Consider the following 12,698-nt stretch of genomic DNA (forward strand, 5'->3'; position numbering starts at 1 on the left):
GGACTTGCAAAACGGTGAGAAAATCACGTAACTGCATAAGGCAAAAGAAAAAAACAAAAAAAATAGAGAGAGAAAGGAATCAGGACAGGCCCTGAGCCCCTGGGAGGGAATGGTAAACATGGAAAGCTTTCTCCACACCAGGAAGTCCACTCTCCAGCCGAGATACTGGCACTGGGGTGAGCAGGGGCTGGGTGCTGAGGCTTGGGCCTCAGAGGTCAGACCCAGGAGAGGACTGGGGTTGGCTGTGTGGAGACAGCCTGAGGGGCTAGGGTGTGGTCACCACTGAGGGAGTGTGGGAAGGAGCCTGGGCTATTATTGGGCGGGGGGGGGCACAAGAAGAGGGGAGGACTGCCACAGGAGCGTCTTTCTCCACACGCTGTCAGGCAGCAGGGCGCCACCTACACACGCTCCAGGGGTGGGTGTGAGCCTCTGCTGCCATCTTAAGACTCCACAGGCCGACACAGACTGCTACTGCTGCTGAGGGTCCCGGGATCGGGCACCGAGAGCTGCCCCCGCCTTCCTGGAGCCCGTGCAGGCCATGCACCTGCACATCTCCTACCAAGGGGATAACAGGCAGCACACGCCGAGGAAAGAGACAGCAAGCACCCAAACCGGTAACTGCCCTCATGCCAAAAACAATAATTAAAACCACACAAGCTATGCAGGGATGCTCCTGCATATAGAATGCTCTCCAAGACTCTAACAGAAAATTGTTTCTCCTTAACTCACACGGTAAGAGAAACACAAGCAAAATGAAGAAGCAGAGGAACCATTCCCAGTTAAAAGACCAAGAAAATTCCCCTGAAGGAATAAGGACACAGACCTTTTCAGTCTAACAGACATGTTCAAAAAGGAGGCAATGAAAATACTGAAGGAATTTAAAAAGGCTGTCAACAGAAATGGAGAACACTGTAAGAAAAGAAACTAGAGAGACCTCCCTGGTGGTCCAGCGGTTACGAACCCTCCCGCCAGTGCAGGGGATGTGGTTCAATCCCTGGTCCAGGAAGATCCTATAATACACGGGGCAGCTAAACCTGTGTACTGGAACTACTGAGTCTGCAGGCTGTGACTACTGAAGCCTGTGTGCCGAGAACCCTTCCTGCAACAAGACAAGCCACCTCAGTGAGAAGGTCGCACATCACAACGAGGAGTAGACCCTGCTTGCCGCGACTAGAGAAAGCCTGTGCGCAGCAACGAAGGCCCAGCACAGCCAAAAGACATTCATCACTTAATTCTTGAAAAAAAAAAATTAACGCTGCAGGCCAGAACGAAGTGGTAAAGTATATCCAAAGTCTTGAAAGGGGGAAATCTGCAACCGAGACTATGCTACACAGCAAGGTTACCGTTTAGAATAACAGGAGAAAGACAGAATCTCTCAGAAAAGCACAGAGTAAAAGAATGCAGCAATACTAAACTCATCCTAAAGAAATACTGAAACGTCTTCTCTAAAGAGAAATAAAGAGGGAAAAATAGTGAGAAAAAAATCACAGTAGGAAAGTTCAGTTCAGTTCACTTCAGTTGCTCAGTCGTGTCCGACTCTTTGCAACCCCATGAATCGCAGCACACCAGGCCTCCCTGTCCATCACCAACTCCCAGAGTTCACTCAGACTCACGTCCATCGAGTCAGTGATGCCATCCAGCCATCTCATCCTCTGTCGTCCCCTTCTCCTGCCCCCAATCCCTCCCAACATCAGGGTCTTTTCCAATGAATCAGCTCTTCGCATGAGGTGGCCAAAGTACTGGAGTTTCAGCTTTAGCATCAGTCTCTTCAATGAACACCCAGGGCTGATCTCCTTCAGAATGGACTGGTTGGATCTCCTTGCAGTCCAAGGGACTCTCAAGAGTCTTCTCCAACACCACAGTTCAAAAGCATCAATTCTTCCGTGCTCAATTTTCTTCACAGTCCAACTCTCGCATCCATACATGACCACAGGAAAAACCATAGCCTTGACTAGACAGACCTTTGTTGGCAAAGTAATATCTCTGCTTTTCAATATGCTATCTAGGTTGGTCATAACTTTCCTTCCAAGGAGTAAGCATCTTTTAATTTCATGGCTGAAGTCACCATCTGCAGTGATTTTGGAGCCCAGAAAAATAAAGTCTGACACTGTTTCCACTGTTTCCCCATCTATTTCCCATGAAGCGATGGGACCAGATGCCATGATCTTAGTTTTCTGAATGTTGAAAGTAAATCATTTAAATTAGTCAGTATATAGATCAAGAAGGGGAAAAAAAAACCTATTTGTGAAAGAGATGACAAACACAAGGAACAGCAAAAAGATAAAACATGAAGATGTAAAAAAAACGACAGCAAAATCATAAAACATGAACCAGTAAGAAAATACAAAATTTTTAACATGTGTTTGAGCCTATATAACTACCAGTCCAAATCAAGCAGATACAGGCAGGGATACTTGAAAACCAGGGCAACCACAAATCAAAAACATAAAATAGATTCACCAAAACCAAAAAGAAGAGAAGACAAGCATAAAATGAAGGGGAATCACCACGCCACAAAAAAGGGAAAAAAAAAAAGAGGAACAACAGAGAAACAATCAACTGTGGAAAAAAGGTTTAAAATGGCAACAAATATATATATGTGTGTATCAATATACGTATCAAGAGCCTACAATATACTGCCTACAAGATACCACCTTAGGGCAAAGGACACACATAGATTGAAGAGGTGATGTTAAAAGATATTTCATGCAAGCATAAATGACAAGAGGCAGGAGTGGAAATACTCAAATCAGACAAAATAGACTTTAAAGCAAAGGCCAAAGATAAAGAAAGACAATACACATGATGAAAGGATCAGTTCAAGAAGATTTTACATTTGTCAACATACATGTACCCAATATGCATGCCTGTGTGCTCAGTCATGTCGAACTCTTTGCAACCCCATGGATCATATAGCCCACCAGGCTCCTCTGTCCATGGGGTCTTCCAGGCAGGGATACTAGAGTGGGTTGACGTTTCCTCTTCTAGGGGGTCTTCCCAACCCAGGGATCAACCTGCATCTCCTGCATCGCCAGGCAGATTCTTTACCACTGAGCCACCTGGGAAGCCCTGCACCTAATATAGGAGAACCTAAACATATAATATAAACACCAGCAGACATAAAGGGAGAAACGGACAGGAATACACAGCAGGACACCTCAACACCCCATTCACATCAATGGACAGATCTTCTAAAGAGAAAATCAGTAAGACAACAGAGATCCTAAATGATATAATAGAACAGTTAGACTTGACTGATATTTTCAGGACATTACCTCCAAAAAACAAAACAAAACCAGAAAACACATTCAAGTGCCCATGGAGCCTTCTCTGGGATTGCCCTCATCTCTAGGGCACAAAACTAACCTCAACAAATTTAAAAGTATAGAAATTATTTCAAGTATCTTCTCTGACCACAATGGCATGAAACCAGAAATCTACTACAGGAAAAGAAATGAGAAAAGAAAACAGTTCCATGGAGACTAAACAGCATGCCACAAGAAAACATATGGGCCAACAAAGAAATCAAAAAGGAAATTAGAGAAAACCTTGAGACTCACAGACCAAGAATGAACTCACGGTTGCCAGAGAGAAGGATGTGGGAGGGACAGTTAGGGAGTTTGGTACAGACATGTACACACTGCGATATTTACAGTGGATGATCAACAAGGACCTACTGCACAGCGCGTGGAACTCTGCTCAATGTTATGTGGCAGCCTAGATGGGAGGAGAGTTTAGTGGAGAAGAGATACATGTATCTGGATGGCTGAGAGCCTTTGCTGTCCATTAAAACTATCACAACGCTGTTAATCAGCTATACCCCAATTCAAAATAAACAGTTTTTTTAAAAAAAGAATACTTTGAGACAACGACAATGAAAACACAACCATATAAAATCTATGGGAAAGGGAAGTTCACAGTGACACAGGCTTCCTAAAAAAAAAAAAAAAAACCAGACAAGAAAAATCTCAAAAAAAAAAAAAAACCCCCAACAACCTAACCTGACACCTAAAACTATTAGGAAAAGAACAACAAGCAAAACTTAAGGTCAGCAGAAGGAAATAATAAAGATCAAGGAGGAAATAAATAAAATGTGAATCAAAAAACAACAGAAAAAAAATCAATAAAACCCAAAGTTGGGGCTTCCCTGGTGGTCCAATGGTTAAGAATCAGCCTTGCAATGCAGGGAACACGGGTTCAATCCCTGGTGCCAGAAGATCCCACATGCCACAGAGCAACCAAGCCTGCGCACCACAACTACTGAGCTTGCACTCCAGAGCCCACGAGGCAGAGCTACTGAGCTCACGGGCCACAGCTACTGAAGTTCACAGGCCCGGAGCCTGTGCTCCACCACAAGCCACCATAATGAGAAGCCTGAGTGCCTCAGCTCGAGAGACAGTAGCTCCCGCTCGCCACAACTAGAGAAACTCCATGCATAGCAACAAAGACCCACCACTGCAGTCATAAATAAACTTTAAAACAAACAACCCAATCAAAAAATGGGTGGAAGGCATTTTTAATTAAATAGACATTTCTCCAAGGAAGACATTCAGATGGCCAGTAGGCACAAGGAAAGATGCTCAACATCACTAATTATTCAGTTCAGTCACTCAGTCCTGTCCGACTCTTTGCGACCCCATGAATCGCAGCACGCCAGGCCTCTCTGTCCATCACCAACTCCCGGAGTTCACTCAGACTCACATCCATCAACTCAGTGATGCCATCCAGCCATCTCATCCTCTCTCGTCCCCTTCTCCTCCTGCCCCCAATTCCTCCCAGCATCAGAGTCTTTTCCAATGAGTCAACTCTTCACATGAGGTGGACAAAGTACTGGAGTTTCAGCTTTAGCATCATTCCTTCCAAAGAAATCCCAGGGCTGACCTCCTTCAAAATGGACTGGTTGGATCTCCTTGCAGTCCAAGGGACTCTCAAGAGTCTTCTCCAACACCACAGTTCAAAAGCTTCAATTCTTCGGTGCTCAGCTTTCTTCACAGTCCAACTTTCACATTCATACATGACCACAGGAAAAACCATAGCCTTGACTAGACGGACCTTTGTTGGCAAAGTAATGTCACTGCTTTTGAATATGCTCTCTAGGTTGGTCATAACTTTCCTTCCAAGGAGTAAGTGTCTTTTAATTTCATGGCTGCAGTCATCATCTGCAGTGATTTTGGAGCCCAAAAAAATAAAGTCTGACACTGTTTCCACTGTTTCCCCATCTATTTCCCATGGCATGACCGGATGCCATGATCTTCATTTTCTGAATGTTGAGCTTTAAGCCAACTTGTTCACTCTCCTCTTTCACTTTCATCAAGAGGCTTTTTAGTTCCTCTTCACTTTCTGCCATAAGGGTGATGTCATCTGCATATCTGAGGTTACTGATATTTCTCCCGGCAATCTTGATTCCAGCTTGTGCTTCTTCCAGTTCAGTGTTTCTCATGATGTACTCTGCATATAAATTAAATAAGCAGGGTGACGATACACAGCCTTGACATACTCCTTTTCCTATTTGGAACCAGTCTGTTGTTCCATGTCCAGTTCTAACTGTTGCTTCCTGACCTGCAAATAGGTTTCTCAAGAGGCAGGTCAGGTGGTCTGGTATTCCCATCTCTTCCAGAATTTTCCACAGTTTATTGTGATCCACACAGTCAAAGACTTTGGCATAGTCAATAAAGCAGGAATAGATGTTTTTCTGGAACTCTCTTGCTTTTTCCATGATCCAGCGGATGTTGGCAATATGATCTCTGGTTCCTCTGCCTTTTCTAAAACCAGCTTGAACATGTGGAAGTTCACGGTTCACATACTGCTGAAGCCTGGCTTGGAGAATTTTGACCACTACTTTACTAGTGTGTGAGATGACTGCAATCACTCACCTAGAGCCAGACATCCTGGAATGTGAAGTCAAGTGGGCCTTAGAAAGCATCACTACGAACAAAGCTAGTGGAGGTGATGAAATTCCAGTTGAGCTATTTCAAATCCTGAAAGATGATGCTGTGAAAGTGCTGCACTCAATATGCCAGCAAATTTGGAAAACTCAGCAGTGGCCACAGGACTGGAAAAGGTCAGTTTTCATTTCAATCCCAAAGAAAGGCAATGCCAAAGAATGCTCAAACTACCGAACTAATTATTAGAGAAATGCAAATCAAAACAACAATGAGGTATCACCTCACACTGGTCAGAATGGCCATCATTATAAAATCTATGAACAATAAATGCTGGACAGGGTGCAGAGAAAAGAGAACCGTCTTACACTGTTGGTGGGAATGTAAATTGGCAGAGCCACTATGGAAAACAGTGTGGAGGTTCCTTAAAAAACTAAAAAATAAAACTACCATGTGGCCCAGCAATCCCTCTCCAGGGCATATACCCAGAGAAAACCATAATTCAAAAAGATACATGCACCCCAATGTTGACTGCAGCACTATGTACAGTAGACAGGACATGGAAGCAACGTAAATGTCCATCAACAGAGGAATGGATTCCCCTGGTGACACAGTGGATAAAATCCTGCCTGCCGATGCAGGACCCTGGTTTGATCCCTGGTTCGATCCCTGGTTTGGGGAGACCTCAAATGTTGCGAAGCAAGCAAGCCTGTGCACCACCACTATGGGGCCCGAGAGCCGCGATTACTGAGTCCCTGTGCTGCGACTGCTGACACCCACGTGTCCTAAAGCCCGTGTGCCGCACCGCTGAAGCCCGGGCACCGACAGCCTGTGCTCTGCACCGAGAAGCCACCACAGTGAGCAGCCTATGCCCCACAGAGAAGACCACTGTGACCAATAACAATAAATAGTTTAAATAAATAATGGGTTTAAAAACAACAACAACAAAGGAGTGGATAAAGAAGACAGAGCAGGTCCAGTGACTAAGGTTCACACTCCCAGTGCAGGAGGCCTGGATTCGGTCCCTGGTCAGGGAACTAGATCCCACATGCCACCAAGTAATAAGAGTTCACGTGCCCCAACTATAGATAGATCCAGGATGCTGCAAGTGAGACCCAGAAAAGCCAAATAAACATTTTTTTTAAAAAAAGAAGATATGGCACATATATATATATAATAGAATATTACTCAGCCATAAAAAGAAACTAAAATTGTAGAGACTGTCATACACAATGAAGTAAGTCAGAAAAACATATGTTCATATTAAGCCATATACGTGGAATCTAGAAAAATGGTAACAATAAGAGTTATTTGCAGAGCAGAAATAGAGATACAGACATCGAGAACACACATATGGACACCAAGAGGGGAAAGAGAGGGGTGGGATGCTTTGAGAGATTGGCATAGTCATATATATACTACTAGGTATAAACTAGATATCTAATGAGAACCCACTGTGTAGCTCAGGGAACCGTGCTCAATGCTGCGTGGTGATCTAAACGGGAAGGAAATCCAAAGAAGGGGGATATATATACATATAGATATAATACATACAGCTGATTCACTTCGCTATAAAACACTAGCACAATATTGTAAAGCAACTATACTCCAATACATTTTTTAAAAGAATAGATAATTTAGACAGACCGATTGTTAGACATGAAATAGAAACTGTAATTAAAAAAAAAAAAATAAAGCCCAACTCTCCCTACAAACAAAAGTCCAGGACCATATGGCTTCACAGGAGAATTCTACCAAACAAAGAAAGAACTCACACCAATTCTTCTCTAACTCTCCCAAAAGATGGAAGAGGACAGAACACTCCAAAATATACTCTATGAAGCCAACTGACACCAAAAACAGACAAAGATACCACCAAAACAAGAAAACTACAGGTCAATATCTTTGATGAATATACATGCAAAAATTCTTAACAAAATATTAGGAATCCAAATCCAACAACACAGAGAACAACCAAGTGGGATTAATCCTAAAGTTGCAAGGATAATTCAACGTACACAAAACAACATAATACACCACATTAACAGAAGTCAAAACTCACATGACAATCTCAACAGATGCAGAAACAGCATTTGACAAAATTTCTCATCCATTCATGATAACCATTCTTACCAAACTGAGTATAATAGGAACACATCTCAACATAAGAGAAGCCATTTCTGACAAACTCACAGCCAAAATGATACTCAAGAGTGAGAAGCTGAGAGCTTTCCCACTAAAATCTGGAACAAGTTAAGGATGTCCACTTTCACCACTTCTATTCAATATAGTATTAGAAGCTCTAGCCACAGAAAGCAGACAATAAATAGAAATAAAAGGTATCAGAATTGGAAAGAAAGTGGTAAAATTGTCACTAGATGCAGATAACATGATCCTACATATAGAAAGCTCTAAGAACTCCACACTAGAACTACTAGATTTAATAAAGGAATTCTGCAGAGTAGCAAGATACAAGATTAACATTAAGACATTGCTTGCATTTCTTTATACTGACAATGAAATATTACAAAGGTGATGTAAAAAGAAACACCTTTTACATTGCACAAGGACTTCCCTGATGGCCCAGTGCTACAGTTCTGCACATCAAATGCAGAGGGCCCAGGTTCGATCCCTGGCCAGGGAACAAGATGCCACAAGCCACCACTACGCGTTCACACGCTTCAACTACAGATCCCACATGCTGCAATAAAGACCAAAGACCCCATGTGTCCAGCTAAGACCCAGCACAGCCAGATGAATACATAAACAAAGGTAATTAAATTACACCAAAATAAACACCACAACCACACATGTAAGAATAAATATGACCAAAGAGGTGAAAGATGTATATGCTGAGAACTATAAAAAACTAACAAAGGATATTAAAGTGGATTCAAAGAAAGATACCGCATGCTCTTGGGTTGAAAGAATTAATACTGGTAAGTGACAATACTACCCAAAGCAATGGACAGACTGAATGAGATCCATATCAAATTACCCATTTTTCCCAGAACTAGAACAAATATAAAAATTTATATGGAAACATAAAAGGCCCAGAACTGCCAAAGCAATACTGGGGAGAAAAACAGAGCAGGAGGTAAAACTCTCCCAGACTTCAGACAATACTGCAAAGCTACAGTAATGAAAACAGTGTAGTATTGGTGTAAAAACAGACATACACCAACAGAACAGAATACAGAGCCCAGAAATAAACTCACATACCCTCGGTCACTTACTCTTCAACAAAGGAGGCAAAAATACACAATGGATAAAAGACAGTCTGTTCAGCAAGTGCTGCTGGGAGAGTTGAACAGCTCCATGTAAATCACTGAAGTTAGAACACACTCTCAGACCATGCTAAAAAATAAATTTGACTTGCCTTAAAGACTTCAACATAAGACATTACACTATAAAACTCCTAGAGGAGAGAAAAGGCAAAACATTCTCTGACATAAATCATACCAGTGTTTTCTTAGGTCAGTCTCCCAAGGCAATAGAAATAAAACAAAAATAAACAAATGAAACTTACTAAAACAAGTTTTTGCAAAGCAAGGAAAGCCATAAATTAAATGAAAAGACAACCTACAGAATGGGAGAAAATATTTGCAAATGATATGACTGACAAGGGGCTTCCCTGGTGGCTCAGTGGTAAAGAATCCGCCTGCAATGAAGGAGCCATAAGTTTGATCCCTGGGTCGGGAAGATGCCCTGGAGGAGAGCATGGCAACCCACTCCAGTATTCTTGCCTGGAGAATACCATGGACAGAGGAGCCTGACAGGCTACAGTCCCTGGGGTCACAAAGAGTCAGACATGACTGAAGTGACTTGGCTGGCAGGTAGGCATGACCAACAAGAACTTAATTACCAAAATATACAAGTACCTCATACAACTCAACAACAACAAAAACCAAACAACCTGATCAAAAATGGGCAGAAGATCTAGACATTTCTCCAAAGACAAAATATAGAACATGAAAAGATGCTCAACAACATTATTCACTTCAGTTGCTCAGTCACGTCGAACTCTTTGCGACCCCATGAATCACAGCACGCCAGGCCTCCCTGTCCATCACCAGCTCCCGGAGTCCACCCAAACCCATGTCCATTGAGTCGGTGATGCTATCCAGCCATCTCATCCTCTGTCGTCCCCTTCTCCTGCCCCCAATCCCTCCAGTATCAGGGTCTTTTCCAATGAGTCAACTCTTCGCATGAGGTGGCCAAAGGATTGGAGTTTCAGCCTCAACATCAGTCCTTCCAATGAATACTCAGGACTGATCTCCTTTAGGATGGACTGGTTGGATCTTCTTGCAGTCCAAGGGACTCTCAAGAGTCTTCTTCAACACCACAGTTCAAAAGCATCAATTCTTCGGCGCTCAGCCTTCTTCACAGTCCAACTCTCACATCCATACATGACCACTGGAAAAACCATAACCTTGACTAGATGGACCTTTGTTGGCAAAGTAATGTCTCTGCTTTTGAATATGCTATCTAGGCTGGTCATAACTTTCCTTCCAAGGAGTAAGCATCTTTTAATTTCATGGCTGCAATCAGCATCTGCAGTGATTTATTAGAGAAATACAAATCAAAACAACAGGAGGTATCACCTCACACCAGTCAGAATGGCCATAATTAAAAAGTCTACAAATAACAAATGCTGGACAGGGCATGGAGAAGAGGGAATCCTTCTACACTGTTCTCGGGTGTAAGTTGATGCAGCCACTGTGGAAAACAGTACGGAGATTACTAAAAAAACTAAACATAGATTTAAATTATGATCCACCAAACCCACTCCTGGGCATATATCCAGGCAAAACCATAGTTCAAAAAGATACATGCACCACTGTGTTCACAGCAACACTATTCACAATAGTCAAGACATGGAAGCAACATAAATGTCCATCAACAGATGAATGGATAAAAAAGATGCTGTACACATATATACTGAAATAGTACTGAGCCAATAAAAGGAATGAAATAACGTCACTGCAGCAATGGATGTGACTAGAGATTTCCACATGAAGAGAAATAAGTCAGAAATAGAGACAAATACCTATGATATCACTTACATATTGAACCTAAAATATACAACAGAGACTGGATCAGGATGGCAGAAGAGTAAGATATGGAGCTCACCTTCTTCCACAAATACATCAAAAATACATCTACATGTGGAATGATTCTCACAGAACATCTACTAAATGCTGGCAGAAGACCCAAGACTTCCAAAAGGGTGAGAAAATCACATAACTGCATAAGGCAAAAGAAAAAAACAAAAAAAATAGAGAGAGAAAGGAATCAGGACAGGCCCTGAGCCCCTAGGAGGGAACGGTAAACATGGAAAGCTTTCTCCACACCGGGAAGTCCGCTCTCCAGCCGAGACACTGGCACTGGGGTGAGCAGGGGCTGGGTGCTGAGGCTCGGGCCTCAGAGGTCAGAGCCAGGAGAGGACTGGGGTTGGCTGTGTGGGGACAGCCTGAGGGGCTAGGTGTGGTCACCACAACTGAGGGAGTGTGGGAAGGAGCCTGGGCTATTATTTGGGGGGGCACAAGAAGAGGGGGGACTGCCACAGGAGCTGCTTTCTTCACACGCTCTCAGGCAGTAGGGCGCCACCTACACACGCTCCAGGGGTGGGTGTGAGCCTCTGCTGCCATCTTAAGACTCCACAGGCCGACACAGACTGCTACTGCTGCTGAGGGTCCCGGGATCGGGCACCGAGAGCTGCCCCCGCCTTCCTGGAGCCCGTGCAGGCCACGCACCTGCGCATCTCCTACCAAGGGGATAACGGGCAGCACACGCTGAGGAAAGAGACAGCAAGCACCCAAACCAGTAACTGCCCTCATGCCAAAAAATGTGAAACCCACATGAGCTACCCAGAGTCTTTCCCTCTTGTAAAAAGCCCTCCAAGGTACTTTCGTGGTGGTTCAGTGGGTAGGACACCAAGCTCCCAATGGGACCTGAGTTCCATCCCTGGTCAGGGAACTATATCCCACAAGCTGAGAGGAAGACCTGTTGTAGCCAAATAAGTGAAAACAAATTAAAAACATATATATTTCCAAGATTATAGAAAATAACTGTTTCTCCCAAACTCAGAAAGTAAGAGAAATGTAAGCAAAGTGAAGAAGCAAAGGAACCACTACCAGTTAAAAGACCAAAGTTCTCCTGAGGAACAATGACACAGACCCTTCAGTCTAACAGACACTGACTTCAAAGCGGAGGTAATGAAAACACTGAAGGAATTAAGAAAGACTATCAACAGAAATGCAGATGACTACTAAAAAAGGAACTAGAAACTATGAGGAACAAGAAAAATAAGAAAATTCATTTGTTGAGACAAAAGCTGAGCTCAAGGCAATGAATAGCAGAATAATGCAGATGAAAGAATAAATGACCTGTTAGAATAATGGAAATTATCCAATCAAAACAAACAAACAAACCCAGAAAACCAAAAAAAATGAAGGCAGTAAGAGGGACCTATGGGATAACATAAAGCATGCCAAGCTACACATAGTAGGAATTCCAGAAGGAGAATAAAGAGAAAAGGAGATTGAAAATGCATTTGAAGAGATTATGGCTGAAAACTTCCCAAATCTAAAGAAGAACACAGATATCCAGGGACAGGAAGCACAGAGGGTTCCAAACAAGATGAACACAGACAGATCTATACTGAGAAATATGATAAAAATAATGCAAAAGTTAAGGGAGAATTCTAAAGGTAGCAAGAGATAAAGAAGTTAATTACAAGGGATCCTCCATAAGGTTATCAGCTGATTTCTCTATAGTAACTGCAGGCCGGAAGAGAGTGGCAAAATACATTCA

General features: G+C 42.9%; 1 long non-coding RNA gene across 1 annotated transcript in view; it reads right to left on the reverse strand.

The window, feature by feature from the left end:
* The window catches only part of LOC147348432 (uncharacterized), a 107,820-nt gene that overhangs the window by 14,659 nt on the left and 80,463 nt on the right, over window positions 1-12,698 (reverse strand). The gene's annotated exons all lie outside the window — the stretch shown is intronic.

The sequence above is a fragment of the Bos grunniens genome, chromosome 22, assembly GCF_055505025.1.
Source record: "Bos grunniens cultivar Pamir isolate PY7600 chromosome 22, Bosgru_T2T1.0, whole genome shotgun sequence".
In the NCBI taxonomy this organism is placed as follows: Eukaryota; Metazoa; Chordata; class Mammalia; order Artiodactyla; family Bovidae; genus Bos; species Bos grunniens.